The sequence below is a fragment of the Micromys minutus genome (genome assembly GCF_963924665.1).
Source record: "Micromys minutus genome assembly, chromosome: 3".
Taxonomy (NCBI): Eukaryota; Metazoa; Chordata; class Mammalia; order Rodentia; family Muridae; genus Micromys; species Micromys minutus.
This window is the reverse complement of record NC_137972.1, coordinates 72,053,038-72,077,887: the sequence shown is the minus strand read 5'-3', so window position 1 is coordinate 72,077,887 and position 24,850 is coordinate 72,053,038.

The following is a 24,850-nucleotide window of genomic DNA, read 5'->3' as shown; positions in this document are numbered from 1 at the left end:
CCACAAGTCACTTGGCCAGGTGATGGGGAGTGAACATACTCCTGAAGTCACTCTGATCCTTCTCAGGAGCTCGAAACACATCATTTCTAGACTCTTCACGAGAAGGACTGTATCTGTTTGTCACCTTGATTTTCCTTCAAGAGTGAAAACCTTCTGAAGAGGTAAATGATATCATGGCTGACACTTGGCCCTGAGCATCCATTTATAGCTCACAAAGTCATCCTCCCCTGGAGAAATGGGATCGTTATCTCAAGCCTCAGAAACTTCTTCTCTCTATATTTTCTATTTTCTAGTAGCTACTTCAAGTCAGAAATCATTTCCTCTTACAATCTGTACTAGGAAACCTTTCTCCAAGCCATCTAAAATGATTTGAGTCCGACTAGGACTTTGATTAGAAAATCTTGACTTTTGAATGTTTTGGGCTCTTGGTCTAGCTTAATAAGCAATAGCCTAATGACTAAGCAGTGATAGCACCTGTCAATCATGGTACTGAGACCATTACTCCAGCACTTGGATGCAGTCTTTTTTTATTCTGTGAAAGCTTATTCTCAGTGCACATTTGCAACCTCACATTCATGTGTTGGAATTCTAACATCAAAGGTCTCAGGAAATGGAGTCTTTGGGAGGCAATAGGGTAAGATGGTGGGCCTCCCCAGGTAGAATTAACACCTTTATGCATATACCCAAAGGAGATTATTTGCCCCTTCCATCCCATGAGAGGATGTCCTGAGATATGTCCCACTATCTATAAAGTTTAAGATCTAGTTTCAGGATGCTTATAAGCCATCTGCTCTAAAGTAGCTCCCTATAGTAGCTTAAAGGAACCTCAGATAAACGTGTTCTTTGCCTCATTTCCTGAAGCTCACTATCATAGGGCCACCAGCCCACTGAGCACCACATTCCCTTAAGTGAAGTTAGTTGCATTGGCATTTGGCCTCAAAGTGAGGCTCTGGATGCTGTGGAAGACAGGCAGCTGGAAAATTGGGAGCCACCTCTTCCATAACAGCTGCCTTTTTCAAATAGCTGGGTAAGAAATACTAGTAATCAAGAGGTGTGCAAATAGGGCCTAGAACTTGGACTTTCGACTCATGAATTGAACTGGTCTGGCCAGTTCAGGCTCCCAAACCATATTGCTGATCCACTTTCCTTCGGGTTTCTTTGTTTCTGCTGAGATATATGAGGATATTTGTAAATGAGAAATAAAGCTATAGAACAAAGCTAAGTTCTCAATCATTTTTTTATGTATTTCAAATACGATAATGGAAAGGATCTGATCATGTGATTCTATTCAAAGATCACATATTAAACCACTGGTAGTACTGTTTGAAATGTGCAGGCAGATTTTGCAAGATCTTTCCAGACCAAATTATTCACAAATTTTGTATCGCTCCTCTTCCATTAGGCCAAAAAAATAAGTTTGAGAAGGAACAAAAAAAAAAAAAAAAAAAAAAAAAAGACCTGTGAAAGGTAATCACACCAAATGCTTTATTGTCTCTGAACATTTAGAATGGATTTCATATGGAAGAAATGTAGGGATGAAACAGAAAAAGTTATCTTTCCTGCCAAGAAGCCAACTCGTTGGTGCAATTGTTCGGAGGCATAGCCTCCCTTTTCAGGTCTCCTGACCTTGGATGGCTGCCTTCTCTCTGTCATTTGGATGTGCTCTGCCCTTATGGATGGGTCATTTCTCTCTGAAGGCTTAGGAGAATAGCTTGGAAAACCTCCTGCTATCATTTTTTCTCCTGTAAGCACAGCAAGACCACCCAGAGGTTTGCCAGAAGAAATACCACATCAGATATGAAGTCAGGATCTAGTCCAGAGAGCCAGGAACACTGACAAGGCACCAAGGAAAAGACAGACAGGCTTAGTCAGAACCTGAGGATGGGCTTTAGACCATTCCAGAGCCTTCTCCTTCCCTTCTGCTCCTTACTCAGTCCTCAGCTCCTTAACTGGATAGGTTGTTTAACTTTTCAAAATACTTTATGACTTTCTGGGGAGAGGAAGTAAATCAACCGGGAGGGGGTGAGGGGGGGCGGAGCAGGAAGCATGGTAGGGGAAGGTCAGTGGAGGCAGGGAGAACAGAGTGTAATAAAACACGTGCATGCAAAGGTCACAGTGAACTCCAGTAATACATGTGCTCCCCTAAAGAATTGATTAAAAAAATACTATGCCATCCATAATTATTTATTTATTTTTTCTGACCACACTGTTTTCATCACTTCCCTTTGCTGGACCAATACCTGAGACAATCCATTCTAAAGGAGGAAAGTATCTCTTGGCTCATGGTTTAACTTGTCAAGTTCCTTTAGTGCATGCGACAAGGCAGCATTGTCTGGTGGGAGGACCCACCAGAAGAAAGTGCTTACATCACAATGGTGAGCAAGACTGGGAGACTAGCCGTCTGCACATCCTCTGAGGGCATATCCTGGCAATTTAAATGTCCCTTTCTTGGGTCCTTACCTAGTAAAACTTCCTTCACTTCTCCTATAGTACTTTGCTCGGAAGCATATTTTTAATATATGGTCCTTTGGAAGATTTAAACTATAGCTTAATCTAATGCTCACCATAAATGTTTGAATGTCAGCTATAACATAAGGTTTTACCCACCTACCATCATATGACCACACTTATAGTGCTCTACGTTTTCCCAGCTGCTTGTCTGAGACAGCTTATATTCCCCTTCCTCATCAGAGGCTAGGGTGCGGTGGACAGTCAGAATAAACTTTGGCCCACTTTCATTTCACTCTGCTCTAAATTTTTTAGCATATCCATCAAGGACATTCCTTTGGCAGGGTGTGTCTCTGCCATTCCCTAAGGATCAGTTTCTCCACCGTGCCTGGGCTGCATGTTTCTTGGAAAGATTCACTGCCTTGAGCTTTGAGTTGAGGCTGTTTATCTGAGTTTCCAGAGGCTGTAAAGACACTAGTATGGTCTTTCAAGGTCTCTATCTTAACCAGCAGTAATGTCTCACCCATAGAGAAATCACAGAATCTAAAGCCCCCTCTCCGTCACCTTCCCAAATAAGACCTCATAGGAGTGCTCTCTGAAAAAAAGACAAATCAATTCTTCAGAAGCAAGGAATGACAGTGAGCACAGTTGGTTCACCTACTCTACAGGTAAAGACTCACGCACAAAGGGATATAGTCTGTCTTTTCTTTCTTTAAAGGGAAAGAATCTCCTATTTATAAATGTTCATTAAACAATTTTTACTATGTCCCAAGCATTAGGCATGGTTGCTCCACAAAGAGCAATGCTCTGGTAAAGGACCCTTGCATTCCATTGCCCAAGGGTGAAGTACAGTGGAAGTAGATACCAAATATTTATAAGGGGGGAGGTTCAGATCAAAAGTTTCATAAAACTATGGTAGTCACAGTGATTCTTGTGAAAAGGAACAGGGGTGGAGGTGACTTAGATGTGGTCCAATGGGGCCTTTATAGCTTTTGTATTGAGTTCTAACAAGTCCAAATAATGCCACATGCTATAGGTGAGCAAAACCACTCTGGATTGTGGGGTGGAGGTGGGGAAGAGGGGATGGATCCATGCAATTGGAAATGGTGAGTCTCCATTGAACAAAAGAGAAAGCTGTGCTGTGCACATGACAACAAATGAATAGAAATGGGTTTTCCTAATAGTCCAAGGCGACCAGATAGTATGGACACACACACACACACACACACACACACACACACACACACACACAGACAGAAAATTACCAGCTATAGATCATAGACCTATAGAAACATTGCAATTGTGACTGTCTAGCATTTCAAATTCATGCAGTTGGATCTCAAGGTACCCTCCTGGATGAAGGCAAATCTCTGACTTATTCAGTGGAGATGCTAATCTGAACAGAAGTTAAGTCAATTTCTTAAACGCTTATCGTTAATGAGCAACAGAGCCAAATGCCAAGGTCACCTCTTTCTTGGCCCTGGTTTTAAAACTTACATGGAGGGGAAAACAAAGGACCTTAAATGGGCACCATCATCTGAAACAAGCTTGTTTCCTTGTTACATTAATAGGCCTAGAAATTGCACTTAAAAACATAAAGCAGCTGATTGTGTATTGCTGCGAACAGCATCTGGATCCGGGAAGCTTGGCGTCATTGCTGCTGGCTGCCGCTGTTGTGATCCAGAAGTATGGTGTCAGGCGAGCTACCTACACTCCCTTCTCAGAGTACTGCGGAAGGTTGGACCACTTCGTGCTTCAAATAGGAACCAAGAGACTTGTGCGTTTGAGAAAGTAGAGACTCACTTCGTTCTTTCATGGTGAAGGCTGGCAATGCTTAGATCCAAACCAGTTAAAAAAATGGAGTCCAACCCTGAAGGCAGTAATTAAAATATGGATAGAAATGTCTTCTGTGAATGCTTCAGAATGAATCCCGTTACCATGCTGAGGGATGGGGCTAAAACCATTCCAACCAAAATGCCCAAAGCGGGTTCTTAAGTTGCCACAAGTAGGAGACGTTTACTTTTCTTTAGATTCATTCATCTTCCAGGATTAATCGCAGAGCATACTGTGGTTTGTGGCAACAACCATCAGACCTGTGTAGAAACCCACATCGAAGGCTGAGATGCCATTTACAGCTTCCCAGGATGCACTGCAACTGCTTCTTTCCTGATGATCCGTGGCGATCTAAACCAAGCTGCGGCCCACCGAGGTGGGCTACGGATAGGGGAGCCGCACACGCCTGTGTGGTGGTCTCCTCCGGAGGGCCTTGGATTACATCGCTCAGCAGCCACCAGCTCTTCCTTTGGCCTCAGCAAACCTTGCGGTGGTGCCTTTTTTTTCCTACACAGCAGGCCCCGCTAGCGCCTCTATAGCTTCTGGGGCCAAATCCCAGGAGGCAAGAGGGTGTGGGGCCCAAATTGATAACTGTGTCCATTGACTTTTCGTTTTCCATTCCACCTCTTTCATTATATTGGAGAGCTTTGTCTCAAGAAGGGGCTTATGCAGTGGGCTGTGAGGAGACAGGACCTTAGTGAGATAGAGCACACAAAAAAGTGTGACCAATTGCAATGACAGGGCTGCGGTGGTCACTTGTGATGGAGTGAAATTAAATCCCCCACCAGACAATACCCTTTATTCTGTGTCTATGGGGACCCTTGTTGGGCCTAGATTGAGAGAGAAAGTAAGAAGAGGGTAAGAAAGATTCACTCAAGCAGTCAAAGGGATATTTTTTCCATGTTCAGGGGATTTACTCTTCTCAACAAAACGACGCTGTAGCTCACATGACAGCCATGTTGGCTTCCTTTAAGTGTTACCAGTACATAGGGAACATTCTTGATGAGCAGCCCGCTAAGGTTTGTTCATTTGATTTTGGAATAATCTAATTGTGAATGTCTAAATCCAAAATGGTCATCATATTTAAGATCTGTACAATTTCCCCAACCCAGGTATTAACCAGGTCCTCCCTGCATAGCTTCTGAAGTCAGATGTTTTCAGGACGACGTGGCCACGGGCACGACCTATGGAGTTTCTAAAAGATTGTGTCAGGATCCAAGATGCAGCAAGAATCCGCACCAGATATTTAAGAAGAGATATAAATATATAAATATAATGTATTTATAATATAAATATTATATATTTATATATATAAATATGACATATTTATATAAATATAATATATCTCTTCTTAAATGCCATGAGTTCTGTTCACAGACTTCTTCTTGTTATGGTTTACTCCTGGAACCAAAGGAAGTAATTGTCCCCAATGGCCCAGGCAGAAAGCCCTCTGCCTCAGGATAAATATCAGAATGGAAATGGAAGATTGGAGGCAGGGCTGAGGTTGAGTAAAACTCCTGTAACAGGATTTTTGGTTTTACCCATTTCAAAGTGTATAATTTAATGGCTCTTAGTTCAAGTAATGAATGATTAACATTATATAACTATAGAATATTCAGCCCCACCAAGAAAAAGCTCTGTCCAGTAGGTCCTCATTTTACCTTTAACCTCATTCCTTAGCAACCATTAACTGGCATCTGTCCTGTGGAGATGCCTAGTGTAGACATATCATCTAGTGCACCGTCTCTTAGGATTGGTTTCTTTCGCTTATCATAATGTTTTCAAGATTCATGTATGTGTTGTATAGAAAATCGATTTCCTTTCTGTGGCTGACTAATATTCCACTGTGTAGATGAACCTTGTTGCTTATTCTTTCATTTATTGGTTCATTATTCATTATTATTTGGGTTATTTTCAGGCTTTTTTTAAATGCATAGATATTGCTAGGACACGAGATAATCTTACATTTAACTTTTTGAGCAATCATCTATTTTCTACAATAGTTATTGGTACTACCGACTCCATACAATACAATGTTCTCCTTCCAGCTATTCTTCTGTTAGGATCTGTTACTGCCCAGTGCTTATAGCTGCACTAGCATGTATGGCGTGGTGTCATATGTTTATTGACCATTTATATATCTTCTAGTAATTTCTAGTATCGTAAAATATTTATTCTTTTAAAACTTAGGTTACATTGTTTATAAATAGGTTCATGTGTGTGAGTTTATGCTGTGAGCATGTGTGTTCACGTGGTAATGTGATAGGTGTGAGTATATATATATATATGTTGTGTGTGTGTATAGTGTTAGTTTACATGTGTATATATATATATGTGTGTGTGCTTTATATATATGGGTGCTTGTGTATGTGTTATGTGTATATGTGTGTGTCTGCTTTGTATGTATTTGGGGTGCTAATTTATATGCATATGTATGTGTATGTATATGTTTGATGTTAGTTTATATGTGTATGATTGTGTTTGTATGATGTGTGCTTGTATATATGTGGTATGTATTATGTGTGTGTGTGTAAGTGTGTGCATGTGTATGTTTTGTACATGTATTGTATATGTGTATGTGGTGTGTGTGTGTGTGTGTGTGTGTTATTCTAGTGTATTACAGTCACAGAGGCGAGAGGAGGAAATAAGGTATACTGATTTATCACCCAGTGCCCAGTGCCTCTGAGACTCACTGAACCTGGGGCTAGGCTGTCAGCCACCAAGTTCCAGAGGTCCTCCTGTTCTGTCCCATGTGACTGAAGTTTCAGACATGTGTAGCTGCGCTCAGTGGGGTTGGAAGGTTTGAACTTAGATCCTCATGCATGCAGGGAATGCACTCTTGAGTCAGCATTCTGCCCATTTTTGTTGTACAGCAAATGCTTCTGACATCCTGCATTAAATTCTTGCTCTGTCACTCAGGATCTGCACAAGCGTAGGCAAGTCTGGACATCACAGGTCTTGGTAGCACCGATGGTACAATATCAATATTAAATTGATATTGTAGAGTTCCTAGGAATATGAAAGAGGATAATGGATATAAAGTTACCAGTGCAGTATCTGGAATACAGCAGTTAATCCCAAAGAAACTACCGGCCCCCATATTGAATTTGCCATTATGGCTGGTACCAGGAAAAGCAAGGGAATTGGAGGACTAAGCCCTAAGTGGTTAGCAGCTGAGACTGGACCTATTCTTGATGGATGGCTTTCTGCTCCCATCCCCAGCGGAAGGAACTGGAGCATCAACACAGCGCAGACCACATGGAAGGAGCTGCAAGGACTGAATCAAATAAAACCAAAGTTGGAGTGGGATCTTGGGGCAGCATTTCAATCAAAAGTTTATAGGTTTCTGCTATTAAGCAATTCAAGCAGTCAGTTGATAAATATGTACTGAGCTTCCCCTCTATGCCAGGGGTACAGAAATAAAGAAAATATAGTGCCTGCCCTTGAGGAAAAATCGAGATGAGATGAAAAATGGAAAGATGATCCCTCTTATCAGTGCGGGGAGGTCTGGGGCTGGTGACCGGGTGTGTTTAAATGGTCATTAATGGAAAACTCTTCAAGTGGAGAAATGTTAGCTGACATCAACCAGTTTTATTTTATTTTATTTTTAAAGAAAGGCTAAACAGTGAGAAAACCAATCTTTTGATCATTCTTTTAATGAAAATTTCTCATTTCACCTGACATCCATGCTTTTGAGAACATGCAATTTTTACATATTAACCTATCCATGGAGAAGATTTAAAAAAAAAAAAAAACAAACAAACTAAAATTGCTTTTCTGTTTGATTTTTTATCTTTAGTTAATATGTGATATATAATATAATGTAATATATGTGATAAAAATGAATGATACAGAAAGACATGCCTTCAGTACTGCAACAAAATCAACCATTACTCCTTTGGCATGAAATGAGAGACGAGCTCTTACTACAGAGACAATGTGGGCTGAGAATTGATTTTCCTGCACAGAACGTGTGTTCAATAAAGGCTTAAAACACCTCTTATTTGTATTTAATGTGGTCTTCTGTTGTGGTTAGATTCACAGTTTAACCTAGGGCAAACATTACACACAGTCGTGGTATGTGGTTGCCACAGAGAACTTAAACACTGAAAAAAAATTGCATATTGTGTTTTGTTGTTGTTGTTATTGTATATTTAAAGTGTTCAGTGTAATTAGGGGTGCAGTAAATACCGGGGACCCCATCCCTAGTGTTCCATTCTTCAGCACTCAGTCACCTACAAAGTTGAAAGTAAATCCAGGCTGTTTGCTTCAGCAGCTGGGTGGCCAGGTACAGCCCCAGGTCACCACACCATAAACGAGATTGCTTCTGTCTGCCGAGGTTACCCTCCCACTTGCGGACACAGTCACCGTTATTATAACAGTTTTTGATTTATTTGAATGCAATGGTGGTTCAGGCTGAGACCTTTCTTATGGAGCAATCCTCCCACAGTTTTACGTCTCCCTGGTCTCCTACTCCTCGCCAATGTGCACCCCCCCACCCCCAGCTTCGGTTGCCATGGCCAGACTTTAAAAACATTTCAGACTTAAAAGGTTAAGATCTAAGGGCTGCTGATTTTATCTGGGCTTTTAAGTAACACGGGCAGGTGGATTAGAGATCTGTGTACAATCCTCACTGTAGACACTTGGGTAAATATGCACAAGTACCAGGGCGGCTGAGGGAGCAACGTGGTGTTATTGTCTGTTCACTCCAAAGTGGAGATTAAAGAAATCAGTAGTGTAAATATCAAAAAGGATTTCCACTTACATATAAGACCATTACTCATCCAGACTGCTTGGTTCAAATCATAGGCCGGCTTTCTGCTTTAAGAAAAGTGTGAATTTGTTTTTACTAGAAATTTGCATCTTTTTTTTTTTTTTTTTTTTTTTGGTCTCTCTTTGTCTGCACAGAGGGTGCTAACTCAACCACGAATTCTGTTCACATGGTAGTCATTTGCTCTGCTTAGACTGTCCCTGTAGCTTTACCCTAGCCACAGATATATTTGCCAGAGTCGTAATGGAGAGCTAAATTTTATCTCTTGGTCTTTCTCTTATGTAACATTTCCTAGAAATGCCAAAATGTGGGTGAGTGAGGCTGAGTATCAAGTTCGGAGCACTGCTAACTTTAGACAGTGTGAAGTTCCCAAACCGCGCTGCAGACTTTCCCCCTTTATTTCCGACCCGAGCTGAAGTTACTACCCCCATCCTCCACCCGCCTTGTGCCACAACAAATGAATCCCATCTGATGGCTGCAGAAATTTAACGTGAATCCAGTGATTTTCCACCCGGCCGCAAACTGGTCTGCCATAGACGGTCCAAAATTGTGCTTTGGGGGCTGGGAGTGGCAGTGGTGGGGTGATGTCAATTAAGTTGCAGGTGCCCCAATTTCAACCAAAGTCATCAAGAATCACCATTAGCTTTTATTATACTATACGTGCCTTTAAAATTCACACACAGGGGCTCAGGCCTTTTTAGTCTGCCCAGCTGTACATTGAACAATGCTGGAAAAAAAATGCCTCTCAGACTTTGGGGAAGTTATGATAAGGGCTAAATTTTCCATCCTATTCTGTGTGCAGACATCAGTCACAGATCTCAGGCTGTCTTGGGATGACAAGTGCAGGCATCAATGAACTGCCTCAGAGCTCCCAACTGAGAAGCTAAACCAAAGGGAAGACAAAAAATAAAAATAGTTCTGAGCTATGATATGGGGCAGGGCCGTGCGGCAGGCACCGCACAACCAGACAGTTCTATCCAGGTCAGCCAATGAAAATTTGCATTAAGCTTATCTCTGACATATAAAGCAGTGGTTCTCAGTCTGTGGGTGGAGAACCCTTTGGAGGCCACAAATCAAATATCCTACATAGTGGATATTTATATTACAATTCATAACACTAGCACATTTAAAATTATGAAGTAGCAACAAAAGAATTCTTATGCACGGGGTCACCCCAGCATGAGGAGTTCTATGAGAGGGTTGCAGCCTTAGGGAGGTTGAGTACCACTGATGTAGAGCAAGAACCAGGGGCAATTCAAAAGAAGATGACGTGTGACTGACCCATATTCATTTAAAGCTGGAGACTGGACAAGCAGGAAGGGAGGAGAAACTGGTCTTCAGAAAGATCAAGAGGTACCAAAAAAAGCACCCTGTCAAAAACATCACATCATCTAACACATCCTGCTAGATAGAGCCCAGGGTAGATAAACATGGTCCCCCAGCTCACGTGTAATCAAAACAGCGGTAGCTCTCTACCCTAAGAGTAGCTGACCATTTTAGCATGCAGGATCTTCATATACTTTCCCAGGCACTGTCTATGCAATCGCCTGATGGGATTAACCAACACGTGGTGGGGAAAAGCAAGTTTAGATAGGAGGTTGGGGGACAGGAAACGCTCATTCGAGGAAGGAGTGCTTCAGGAAAGAAAAGGCTTGGTTATTAAATTGAGGAGGGTATTTGTATGAGTTCAGGGAAAGAGGAACAGGAAAGTGCCAATGGGTGGCATTGGTTGGGAGGAGGCAGAGACGGGAAGACAAGAGAGCAAAACCAGCCAGGAGAATACCCAGGGCTGATACAGAATTTGAAGCAAATACAGTTAAATGTTATTTCATGAAAAGTGATTGGGATCCTAAATGTTTACAATTTTGGATGGGGGATGCTAGAATATATATATATATATAGATGTAGATAATGAAATGCCTTGGGGATGAATCCTAAGTCTAAACATAAAATTTATTTGATTCTATATAGCGTGTATACATAGGATAGGCACAATATTTTGTTGCACGTCAATTTGACCATGACTCTTCATAACAGGAAATTTCCATTTGTGGTATCATGATACTCACAGACTTTAGATTTGGTGTGGGGGGGGGGGTATTGCTGTTTTTAAATTTCCAAATAAAGAATGTTCAACTGGTCTTAAGAACTTGACCATCAGATTAATGTTTTAATTTTCACATACTCAGATACATGAAATTTAGCACAAATGGAAATATGTCCTACGTAGTCTTGGACTCCCAGTCTAACATATAGTAAGTGTGGTTTCCTCAGGATAACAGTATGGCTTGTAAACTGGACAGTGTGATGCTGCCGGCTGGCAGGACAGGGGGGTCATGTCATCTTTCGCTGGTCCATGGTGACTGGGGAAATGGGTGCTAACTGTTGTGAAAAGACAATGACTTAAAGTTCCAGTTTCTGCCATGTTTGCCTGAGGAGATAAAAACCGTGACTAGCACATTTCCAAAATTACCAAGGAAAAACAATCAGTTGACAATTGTTTATTTGATATTGCATACTAAACTCTAAAATGTTATTTATATGTTATGTATATGTTATTCATTAAAGCATGGTATGGAGAGATGTTTTATAATACTACTATTAAGGGTATATATTAAGTGACTCCTTTGTATTTATATACAACTTCCTACCAAAAGCTGTATTTGGTAGCCTAATTGAAATCTAGCAATATTCTAAAGTCTAAATCTAGCATCTCCAAGAGGCTACAGAATTTGAATATAAAATAATTTAATACTTTTAGGAGTTTTCATTTTATGTTGGTAACTTCAGATACTAGAGGAGGAATTAAAGAATTACAGAAAAAGGAAAAGAAAACTTTGTGTGCTAGATGCTGCAAAGTACATTTTGGGTGAACTTATATCAAACACAGAAGAAAATGAACAATAAAACCAGTCTCTGTGATAAGCCATTATACAAGAGAAGGATATAAAATAAAACACTGTCTATTAGCTTGTCCACACTCTCTCCTGGCTTCAGCATGACAGTGTTCAAAAGGGGAAATGGCTTCATTTGCCTTTGGCTTTTTTTGAACCCCAGACAACTTGGACGTGTCTCTTAATAGACGTCACAGTTCTGTCCTATGTCCCTCAAGAGGGTACAAAACACTTTACTATAGAAAGAAGGACAGGTGGGGTAAAGCCACGGATTATATAGCTGACTGAATAAGCCCTTAGGCACATCACCAAGGGGTTACCCCAGCCTAAGCTCTCAAATGTATTCGGTAGAAACAACAGTGCATTCTGCGATGTGTTTTGCCTAGGAGACATGATGGGACTGGCAGGGTAGATTCTCCAAGTAAAGATCTATCACCAGTGTGGCTCTCTTCCCTCCAATCTGTTTATTTCCTACATACCCATACTTAAAGATAAACCCAGGACAGGTGTCTTCTCCATTACCGGGCATACCTCTGGATTCAATTTCATGTTCTCCATGTGGAATTCTGCCCGCATCTGCTTTTCTCTTCTATCTCTCAAGACTAAGCTGGTTAGTCCAGGGAGAAAGGAAAACAACAACCATCGCCACCACCACCCCTACCACCAGCTACCACCACCCCTACCACCACCACCACCCCTACCACCACCACCACCCCTACCACCACCACCACCCCTACCACCGTCTTATAGCATAAATGTAAAAGGTGCACGGTGTAGCTCAAATCTCAATGAGATCAAAATCCTCATCTGCTTCCCACCGTGGGACACCTCATGAGACCCCCAACTCTAGCTCAACGAAAAACCAGGGGATTTTAAAATGCGGGGGGGGGGGGTCAAGTCAAAGCTATCCACACCTTATTCATTAAAAAGCGAAAAAAGAAGAATTTATTTCGGCACTCGGGTCGCCCACACATCAAAGAGCAGCGGACAGACAGCACTGAGATTCGCAAACCAAAGTGCAACAAAACAAACGAACTCTCACCCCGGCGCACCTGCTGGAGATTCCTCCTCGCAGGCTTCGCTTTCGAGCCTAACTTATATTTGATAGGGTGTTGTTGCAGCTGCGGGACCAGGGTGGTTTATTTAAGTGGCTCCAAATGCCTGTCAGTGTGGCAACCAGCTGAATACATAAAACAGGCTCTCCAAACCCTTTATGGCCCAGGGTCAGAGTAAATGGAATAATAAAATCCAAATGCTTTTGTCTCATTTTCCATCACCCAACCCCTCCGCATAAATCTGCAGCTTCGCAGTGACCTTCGCGATCGGTGCGGGATGAGGCCGCGCTTAGAGATACATTTGGTCTGCATCTTGGATCTTTAAAAGCTTTTTCCAATTAATTTTAACTGGCTTCCATAAGGATCAAGTACAGCTTCCTCCCCTCCCAGCACCCCTCACTCCCACCTTTTTAACCAGGCAAGTGACAGCCTTCTCTAAGACTCATACAACAGGTACCAACCCATTAAGCTTCAATACTCCAAGGCAAAATGCGATCGTGGGTCCCAGGATGTCTGCAAGCGGAACTCCACCCTTCCTCCAAAACTTTCCCAGACAGGCTTGCCTTTAAGGTGGTAGTGTCACCTTACATTGCTGTGCATCTATGTGAAGTGCAGAAAGCCCAAAAGACCATCTGAAAGCACACCTCATTGAAACCCTGAATACCAGGGTATTTGTCCTTAGAGCCAGCTGAAGGAATCCCTTGTCTTATTATTGCATTAACATTTTGAGGCATGAGGGAGCTACTGTGGGGGCCCTGGTACCAAGCCGGTCAGACAGGAGGTCTGAAGAGACAAAATGACTAGAAGCAGAGAGGAATGTGAGACCGGGTCCTAAAAATCTGCCTGGAGACCCTTTCTGGCCACTGACCTTTCTTCCCCTAAAATGAGAGCAGAAACCAACAGGCAGGCAGCAAGGTAACACAGGGTGGTAATATTTGTAGTCACTAGAGAAGCTAAGCTTCATGCTGAATATTTAGTCATTGTCACAATTTCTGGTGCTACCTTTGGTGAGGGATACAGCTCTCAATAGGATAGAATCTGAGTTCTCCAAAGGTTCATAACATTCTAATTATATGATAGCCACAGGGCTGTAGTCACGGGTCAATGGGTCAAGTATTTGCCAGGCTAGGCATCAGGACCAGGGGTGAGTAACATGACTGTGGTCTCGGAGCTCCTAGGAGAAATGGAAGTGAGAGGCAGGAAGATCCCAGTTGTGTGCCAACCTGGCACACACAGTGCTGAAGAAGGGACTCCATCTCAAACAACATGAACAGCAAGTACTGGCATAGGGTTGCCCTATGATACCCCCCATGCACACTTGTAAACACACATGTACAATCACACATAAAGTTACACATTTTGACTACAAAACAAACATGGCTTATTTGAAGTCAGAGGAGCTATTGTAATAACCAAAAGGGGTACTTCATGTAAGAACATCTGACCAAGTGCTCACATGAGCTAATGGCCCCTGACTCATTCCTACTGAACCACGTGAGGCACCCTTTCTAGTTCTTCTTTATTTAGACCCCTTCTTGCTATTTCCAAAATTTCACATGGGAAACCATAACATCTACACAGAGATCCTGGAAGTTTACAAAAAAAAAAAAAGGAAAAAGAGAGAGAAAAAAAGAATGCCTAGACTCAACACTGTGAGCCAAGGAACCTCTGAAGATGCTGTTCATTTTATGTTGGGGATTTACTGTTGGGATGGGGCCTATGTTTAAGAGTGATTTGTTTTTCTAGTGAGATGCGTCAGTACTTAAAGGCTAACTCGATGGTACTATGGGAAAAATAGGATTCACTAAAAATATCTCTGAGTCCAAAATCAGTCTGCACGAATCCAAGTAGGTAGAATTACAGTATCTGAAGTGTAATTCTTCAGAAAAATGGAGACAATATGATATGCCTTATAAAGTCACCACAGTTCTGATGTCACACAAGTTATGAATGACTACCCTAAGTGATGAATTGGCAAATAGACAACATCCATGCTACCTACATGTGGTTTCTGCATATCGTTGCAATGATGCTGATCAGTTCTGAGAAGGCCCAGGCTGTTCTGATTGTCTCCATAGCAAGTGGCTTTGGCCATTTTCTCATTGTTCTGGGGTGTCCCTCATTTTCCTATATTATATCCAAGAATAGACACATACATTTTGATCTGTGGGTATGGCAACATAGAGAAGGAGATATGTGTGAGTGTGAAAACCTCATTGACTGGGCTTATGCAATATCAAAGTCTGGTACCTAACCATAGAAAACACAATCTGTCTGCAGCTTTGGGCAATCAGAAGGTGGGTCAACATAATACTCTTCTTTGACTACACTCTCCTGCTAAAAATGTATCTCAACATAAAACTATTGAGCTCTTAGGGTCCCTACCCCTTTGTTCTTTCCATAAACATTTGATGCCCTTAAAAAGATCTGTTTGGCTTCTCTATTCCTATTGTTCATAAAACAAGGTTTTTATATGAGCATATAAAGAATGAAGTAAGAGGACTCTGTAATAGAGGAGCCAAGATCTTTAATATATTCAGCATCAATTTTGGAAATTGAGAGCCAAATGTTCTATCCAAAACTGGAATCATCATTTGAGTAGATTTCAGCCTAGAAATAATAAGTTGGTCTTCATGGGCATAAACAGTTGTACAATAATATATCAACAGATGCAGACAGCCAAAAAAAGCATATTCCTTTAGTAGATGCTATGATTTGAATCTGAAGTAACCATATGAGTTTATGTGTATTTTCACTCAGTCCCCAGCTGGTTACTGCTGGTTTGGGAGGGTCTAGAGCCCTAGAGATACACAGCCTAGCTGGCCATTATGTGGCCCTGCTTCTGGTTCTATTTCTGCTTCTTGCTTCACTAAGATGTAAACAAGGTGAATCACAGCAAACCACCCTAACGCCCACTTCCACTGATAGCAACATGCTTCCAGCCAGGATGGCCAGAAACTGCACATGAAAACAGCTTTGCAAATAAAGTAAAAATTAACGTGGTTTTTTCCTGAACTTCTTTCTATCAGGGGTTCTGCAACAGTAAAGCAGGAAGGCAGCAGACATTGCAAAGAATACTCCGTGACTCCTTGTATTCCAAGTGTAAACAAGGGGAGGTAAAGATGTTCTCTTCCTTGGAAAGACTGGATGTCCTCATATGATGTCAAAGTACTGATGTTATCTGAGGCAAGCTAAACACTATAGGGGGTGGTCATACCAGTCCTCTAAGCTCACCAGATTTGTGGTCACCTCTGTAATGTAAATGGCCAGGGCAGAGTCATTAGAATTGTTTCAGCTGCATACCAGAACAGAATGAGAAGCTGTCAATAGCAAGAACCTTTCTGATCAATGCTCATTCACCAATCTTCCCTCTAAGGTTGAAAGAGTGAGTTTGATTCTCATCTTCACTATTCTGTCACATGTTTATGACCTCACAGTCTCATTCTTATTTCCTCAGCCACCAGCACAGCTCCCTATGAGCACAGAGATCATCTCAATATGGGAAGACTTTGTTGTTTTGTTTATTAGTGGCACTCTTTTTTAAAAAAATGCTTATTTTTATTATATGTATATGAGTGTTTGCCTGCATGTGTGCATGTGCACTACATAGATATCGCATAGATATGAACACCATAAATGACTGGTGGTTGTGGAGACAAGAAAAGGATCTTGGAGTTCCAGGTGGCAGAGAACCATCATGTAGATGCCGGGAACTGAACCTGGGTCTTCTGTAAGAGCAGCGAGTGATCTTGAACACTGAGTCATCTCTTCAACACCAGGAAAGATTTTTTTTTCCTTAAGCTAGCAAATATTCTTGGGGATTTCTCAATCCTGGGAAACAAGCTTTTAAAGGTTAACTTTTCTTTATCTGTGCCCAGAAAGAGATGTCATAACACATAGAAAATCTGAAATTATGCACTTAGGCTTTGGGATTGAATACACTTGAGGTACGGTGAAGGGCAAAGAAGTGGGGTAAGAAAAAAGTGAACTAACACCTTGAAGAAGAACAGTCAACAGCTATGATACAATGTCTGGTGGGGCGTCAACACAACGTGCCCTATGACCCCACTGGATACTCATCCTCAGCTTCAATGGTGGGGCCATTTGTAGTCAACATCTAATGATCTGAGCCCAAACATTCCACATGGAAAAAAGAACATAACACACCAAGGCAGGGAAAGAATTTGGATGCAGGGCAACAGGATTCTTACTCAGACCCATCAATGTGAGACCTTGTGTTAGTCTATCTCATTTTTCTACAGTGCTTTGTTAATACTTCTATTTGCCCAGACAGGTTGCCCAGTGCTTACAAGCACATAGTCCTTTTGCAGAGAATCAATATTCAGATTCCAGCACCCCCATCAGGTGTCTTACAACCAACTATAACTGCGGATCCAGGAAATCTGACAACTTCTTATGACTTCTACAGGTACCTGCACACACAGCTTTAGAAGAAAAATATCTAGGTTGATGTCAAGGTAATACATGATTGGACAGTAGAGAGTAGGGCAGGGGAAAAAGTTTTGGTAAGACAAGGGAGAGGGAAGCAGACATAGATATTCCTCTCTGTGCATCTCTATATTAAATATAGGTTGTTATGAATATTTTGAAAGGGATGGAATTGTAAAGGTAATCTGACTTATCTAGGTGGGCAAATTATATCATACCAATTAGATCAGAATGTTTTGGTGTATTCTTTGATGTGGTGACTTAATTGAGTTTAAAAGAGGGTGTATGGTGGGATGCACAAAGCCTGCCAGGGAGTTGAGATGTGTTTGTGCAAGGCGTGGGAACAACTCACCAAGGGAAAGTGTGTGAAAACAGCACACTGGGATGGTTATGGACCACCCGGATCAAGAGCAGTCAGAGCAGGCAGAGTGGACCACATGGTAGAGAAAGAGACTGGCAACTGGCTGCACACTGGAGCAGCTCCCACAGAGTGAGACAACACAGGGCCGCTAGCAGCAGATTTATTTTTAATATTTACCGCAGCAAAAAAAAAAAAAAAAAAGTTAAAATCTACCGGTAAAAGTAAGATGTGCCTCACAAGGTTTTCATGAGGGAAAAAAAAATGTGGGAAAAATCAGGTAATAAACTTGACAACAAAAGGGGCTTTAATTTTATTACTTAAAATGTTTTAGTCTATCTTTTTGATTTTTAAAGGTATATTGGCATGTACATTGTCATGGTACATCAGTGAGCTTGGTAAAGCAATCTTTATCATGGATATTGTGGACTTGGACTGTATCGATCCCTTTTTCCTATCCCTGAGTGCCACTTCCTTTAACACGGATAAGCATACAGGAAGCACATCAGCAGAAGGGACCTGCAGCAGGAAGCCAAGAAGACATGCTCTCTGCACCATGGGCAGCACATGTGGGACCAGAGACCTTGGTACATGAGTGAGGCCTCCTGTGAAACAATGGATAGTCTTTCCTCTGCAGTGACGGTCTTTCCAAAGACACCAATTACAATATTAAAAATGTAAATACTTGGTCTGAAATAGAGAGAATACAATGAACGCTTGACAAATTCATAAGTGAAACAAAATATGGTTATTTTATCAGTATATTAATTATTATATGAGTATTAAAATGCTTAAATCTTGCTATATGTTGTATCTATGATAGAGTCAATATTAAGAAACAACATTCTATATGACAAAGAGAAAAAAGCCAGTGATTGAATGTGCTAAGAGAATAAAAGTTGACAATTAAAAAATGGAAATGTGATCTGGAGAGATGGCTCAGTTGGTAAAGGCTAGGTTCATGGCTGAAAAATGGAGAAAGGGGATTTAAGTGGGTAGAGAGATGGAGGAAGAAAAATAACACTCAGGATGTTTGAAAAAGTGATAAAGAATCATATCTTTTTTATTTACCTAAAAATATAACAAATGTGTGTATGTATATATTTAAATATCACATACATACATACATATACACATACATACATGCATACACACACACACATATATACAATTTAAATGAAGTTATATCAGTTAGGCTGACAAAACTTTCCCCTAGAGCCATAGACTATGTAAGACTGTAAGAGCCAGAGGGCCAAGACATCAATGGGTACAAGGGGTTAGAAATTCTTGTTAACGTTGTTGGTCAGAGGAGCCAAGAGACTCCCTCCCCATACAATACATGTTATTTCCATTGCCCCCAGTTGCCTCCAGAGGTTGCTATTGCTGAAGATACAATGAACTTGTGACACAGGACTCAGATGACTCAAGGTAGAACTGACCGGAAAGTTTCTTCCCTGAGGACTAGTTTTCATAGAACTTGAAAGTACTGTGAACGTCCAAGGGAGGAAGAAACCAATAGGCATCCCCAGCTTTGATGCCTATGAACCACAACAATGCTCAGCATGGCCAGATAGTCCTGAGGGTGTAACAGTGGCACTCATATCTTGGTGGTAACCAACAGCTGTCTACTTGAACCTCAGGGGAGAAGGGGGAAACAAACCAACCAAACAAGCAAACTAAAAACAAAAACAACTCCCCCAAACCCTCAAACCTGTAAAGCTAACCTATGTCTCTGGGAGAGTAGTCATGGATCTCAGAGGAGAACCTTATAGCACTGCTCCATTAAACCAGCATAACTCTGAACTCTGCTCTAAATGTTTATTCTCCTTTCCACAGAGAGGCCTGTCTGTCATTCCTCATCAAAGAAAGCTCTTCTACAATAAAGACCATTACAGAAAACCACATTTGCTCAAATTCCAGAGATCAACTGATCCTGGGGTACTCAGCTACAGTGAACTCAGCTATAACACAACTCTACCTAAAACTCAAGGAACATTGCAAAGTAGGGTGCAGAAAGATTACCCAAGACATCTGTGAGATTTTGTCTCCTAGAAATGAGAGAGAAGCATCACACATTATACCTCAGCAGTATGGCTGCCTAAACATGACCTATTACCAACAGACATACTGACAGGGAAGAGGGAAATATCATGGGGTCCTAAGCTTACCAAAGAACTACTGGTAACTAAGGGAGGCCAAGAGTGGGTGATACAGTCTTCAAGGGTGAATCACTTAATTGCCTATCTAATATCAACTTGCCAGCCCTATGATGGAATACAAGCAATACTAAGTGAAGGCAGCAAGCTGTATTTATATATTTGTGCAGAGGCAAATATGTAACAATGACAATTAAAAAAGAGGTCATAACCTTGGGTGAGACTGGTACATCTGAGTTGTTGGAAGGAGCAAAAGGAAGGGAAGAAATGATGTAATTTTATTTTAATTTCAAAAAATTGAAAAAAAAATGTGTTGTCAGTAAAGACCATCTTTTCCAGAGACATTAAAATGCAATGAAATGTAGAATTTAGTAGTAAGGGAGAAGGTAGGCTGAATGTTTTGTAACTGCTTGTATTGGCTGCTTCTTTCTCAACTTGACATAGCTAGAGTCTTGAGAGGTAGGTGGAGACCCGATTGAGAAAACGCCTCCATAACATCTGGCTGTAAGGCATTTTACAATTGGTGAACTATGAGGGAGGGCCCTCATTGTGAATGGTGCCATCCCTAGGCTGTTGGTCCTGGGTTCTAAGGAAAGCAGGCTGAGCAAGCTATGGGTGAGCAGGCCAGTAAGCAGTACTCCACCATGGCCTTTGCATCAGCTCCTGCCTACAGGTTCCTGCCCTGCTTGAGTTCCTGTCCTGACTTCCTTCAGTGATGAACAGCAATATGAAAGTATATGCCTAATAAATCCTGTCCTCTCCACGCTGCTTTTGGTCATAATATTTCATCACCACAATAGAAACTTTAATTAACCAACTATTTACAATCTTGATGTTGACTTTGGGGTGTGTGTTTGTGTATGTGTGTGTGTGCATGTGTGTGTGTGTGTGTTTGTGTTCCTTGAGGCAATAGTGTTGAAGCTGTTGATAATCAACAGTTTTCTTTGTGACAAACAAAAATAAAAACAAACAACAACATAAACAAATATAAACTCTCTTAAAGGCTCTGACCTTGTGCTCTAGAGGTAAAAACTTGCATTATGTCTATCCAGCAAAAACTCAGTGTCCTTGCCAAGTAATGGGTGGAATATAACTATTCATTTCCTCTCCCTCTCTTTCCTCCCCTTCCTTCCCCTCCTCTCTCCTCCCCTGCCCTCCCCTTCCCTCTCCTGTCTGCTCCCACAGTTTACATTGCCCAAGCTGCCCTTGAACTCTTGGGCTCAAGCCATCCTCTTTCTTCAATCTCCACACACTTCTCAGTCCAACTTGGGATATATTTTTGACATGTTAATTTTAAAACCATGTTTGGGGTTATGACATCTATATTAATGATAAAAATTTTAGAAAAGTGGCACATAAATTGTATTTTAATGCATCACTCTGAGAAGAACCATAGGGGGAGGGACAGTTACACTGCGATATTCTCTCTCTCTCTCTCTCTCTCTCTCTCTCTCTCTCTCTCTCTCTTTCTCTCTCTCTGTGTGTGTGTGTTTGTCTGTCTGTCTGTCTTTCTGTGAAAGTCTCTCTGAGTTTCTTTCTGTCTCTCTCGGTATGTGTATTTATTTCTCTCACATCTTTCATTCTCTTTTTGTATCTCTGTTTTGTTCTCTGTGTGTTTGTGACTCTGAAAGGCTACAGTGTGTGCACATGTCCTTCTTTCTCATGGCCCTCTTTCTTGTTCTCTCTCTGTCTGTCTAGGTATGTTTCTGTTCTTCTCCTTGGGTGTGTATATTTCAGGGATCTCTTTGTATCTCTGTCTTTCTGGGTGTGTTTGAGTACATTTTTGTATATTTCTCTTCATGTGTACCTCTCTTCCCCTTTCTGTCTGTCTATCTGTCTGTCTGTCTCTCTCTCATGGATGTGTGTGTGTGTGTTTGTGTATGTGAATTTGTACGTGCATTTGTGTGTATTTGTATGTGTATTTGTGTGTATGTTTGTATGTGTGTGCTTGTGTGTGTATTTGTGTGTATGTTTTTGTGTGTATGTATCTGTATTCGTGTGTTTGTGTATGTGTTCATGTGTCTGTATTTGTGTGTATTTGTGTGTGTGTTTGTATGTGTGTGTTTGTGTGTGTATTTGTGTGTATGTGTTTGTGTGTATGTGCCTGTATTTGTGTGTTTGTGTATGTGTTCATGTGTCTGTATTTGTGTGTATTTGTGTGTGTGTTTGTGTGTGTGTTTGTGTGTATGTGTTTGCGTGTCTGTATTCGTGTGTGTTTGTGTGCGCGTGTATGTGTGTGTGTGATGTCTCAGCCCTCCACAAGTGTATGTACTCACTGGTTCTGCTCTTTGAATCTGTACTTCTCATGTACAAATCCTGTCCACCATGGCAGAGACCCAGTAACCCCTCCCAGAGTGCTTGTGCTACCCAACTGCTTTCAAAAAACCTCGCTGCCTTTGACCTTTCCTCTCCTTTGGTAAAATTTAGGCTGAAGCAAACAAAATCTGTCAAGAAATGTTATTATAAATAGCAGTTCCGTTTATTAATCATGTGTTATTTGCAGTTGCTTAATTTAGGAGAAAACAGAGTTTGTCAGCACAGAAATCAGACCGCAGTGTGAACCTGAACCTGTGGTATTCTATCTCAGACTAACCTACTAGACCTACGAGGGCCTCTGTGCATTTCAATAGTTCGTATAATCACTGATCTCACATAGTTCTCATGTTTTTAAAATTTATTTACAGGCGTGTGTCTCCTTGCCTAGTATGTATACACACGCACACACATACACACATATGTATGTATGTATGCATGTATGTATGTATGTATGTATGTATATATGCTAAAGGTCAAACCCAGGGCTTTGTGTATGTTAGGACAACTCTCAACCAACTGTGCTCTAGTGCCAGTTCCTACTGATATGTCATATTTCTATTAGCAAAGCACAAAGCAATGCTACCAATCCATACCTCTGAAAGTGGACTTCCATGCTGTCCTATATGTGTCCTACACACTTAAGCCTCATTCTTTGGAGAAAGCTAGAAAACGTCAACTCCTCCAGTGGACCAGCCCCCCAATAGAACCGTTGACATGGTGTTTATTCCTCCATCTCCCAGCTGTAGCTTTGGCCAAGAATGGCCTTCCATTATGTAGCAAAACCTGGTGCACTCTCATCAACTATACATCTGTCTGAATGCTTTAATGACACTGTCCCTTGCCTGAATGTGATCACCCTTCCACACACAAAACCCCTCAGTGAATAAATACACCTATACAAGTTTCCCAGGAGCTGAGTCTAATTAAATTAAAACAGTTACAGGACTATTTCTATAGTTTCAATGGTAGTTGCTTCACAAAATAATACAAGACAGACATATTTTTATATATAAGCTAGAGAGTCATAGCTTCTTCACAACTGGCAATGGCTCAGGGCTAAGAGCACTGGCTCTTTCTACAAAGGAACTGAGTTCTATTACCAGCACTCACATGTAGTTCACAGCCATATGTAACTTCAGTTCCGGGGGACCTGATGCTGTTTTCTGGCCTCTGTGACACTATGTAAACAAACATAAACATTCACTTAGACAAAACACGCCTACACATAAAATATTTGTAAAAGTTACTTTATTGTTCTGATATCTTTCATCACTACAGATCAACAATATTACATATTATATTTATAGTATATTAACATATTACTTGCTAATACGTCATTTTATATATGTACATACATATATAGCTCCATATATATATATATGCCGTTCATATTCATCAATGCATACTGCAAGCAAGACAGGCCAACCTGGAAGGATGCATACGAGACAATTACAACTACATCCACCTGCAAAGAGGCGAAATTATTCAGGCAACAAAACAACGAAGGGGTTCGTCACAGGTGGTGTGAGGAAACGAACAGACAGAGCATAGAAGATTGCAGGTTAATAAAATTATTCTGAATTACATAGAGTGTGCCACATCTAAAGTAAAACTTGTGGAAACAAACAGTGGAAGGACCAAGGGTCAGTGCAGAATCATCAGCCCTAGCACATGTACCTCTGTGATGGGAGATACTGATAACGGAGAAAGTCTGGACATGAAGATGTGTTGGGCTGGCCGAGACACATGGACACATGTGTTTTCCATGTGCTTGCTGTGGACCTCTTAGTGCTCTGAAAATATAGTTTGCTACTTTAAAAAATTAATTTCAAGATTTCTTTCTCTCTTGTTTCCCCTTCCTCTATCACCCTTCTTTTTTTTTCCCCCTTGGTTTTCTTTTTTTCTTAGCTTTTGAGACAGGTGTTAACTTAGTGGCTGTTTCTGGCTTCAACCTTATATGATTCTCCTGCTCCAGCTCCACGAGTGAGTGTTAGGATTCTAGGTTTGCACCCAGTAGCTGAAGAGGCAGCTTTGGAGATGGGGGACCCTTCCCTTGCCTTAAACAAGCTCCGAACTGTGGCATTTTTCCTCAGACAAGAAAGACGACTTCTTGGTGAACATCATTCCTAAGTTAGTGTAGGTGATGCCACCACATCAGGTGGGCTGCCTTCTGCTTTGGCATGCCCACGACTGTTTAGCTGATTTATCAGTTGATAAGAGAAGCTTTCCAGAAATTGCCCCTGAAGCATCTGGCTGCCTGTATTAAGTGGTCTGGCGATTTAACATCACAGCAGGGGGCCCAAGCATCTGGCTGGAGCCTCTAGGGAGGGTGGGGAGTGCAAGGTAAAAATCAATGAAGGAAGAGTACTTGAGGGGGCGGGAGGAACACAAGAAGAGGTTTCACAGAGAGTGGAAATTGTGCCTCCTATCAACTGTTTGAAGTGAGCGCTGAGGATGAAAATCCACTCAACACCTTCAGTAAATGGTGGGAAGCCCGGGCATCTTCTAGCAAAGTCTAGTGACAAGGGGCAGCCCCACAGAGGCTATGGAAGCAGGGCTTGGAGAGCCCC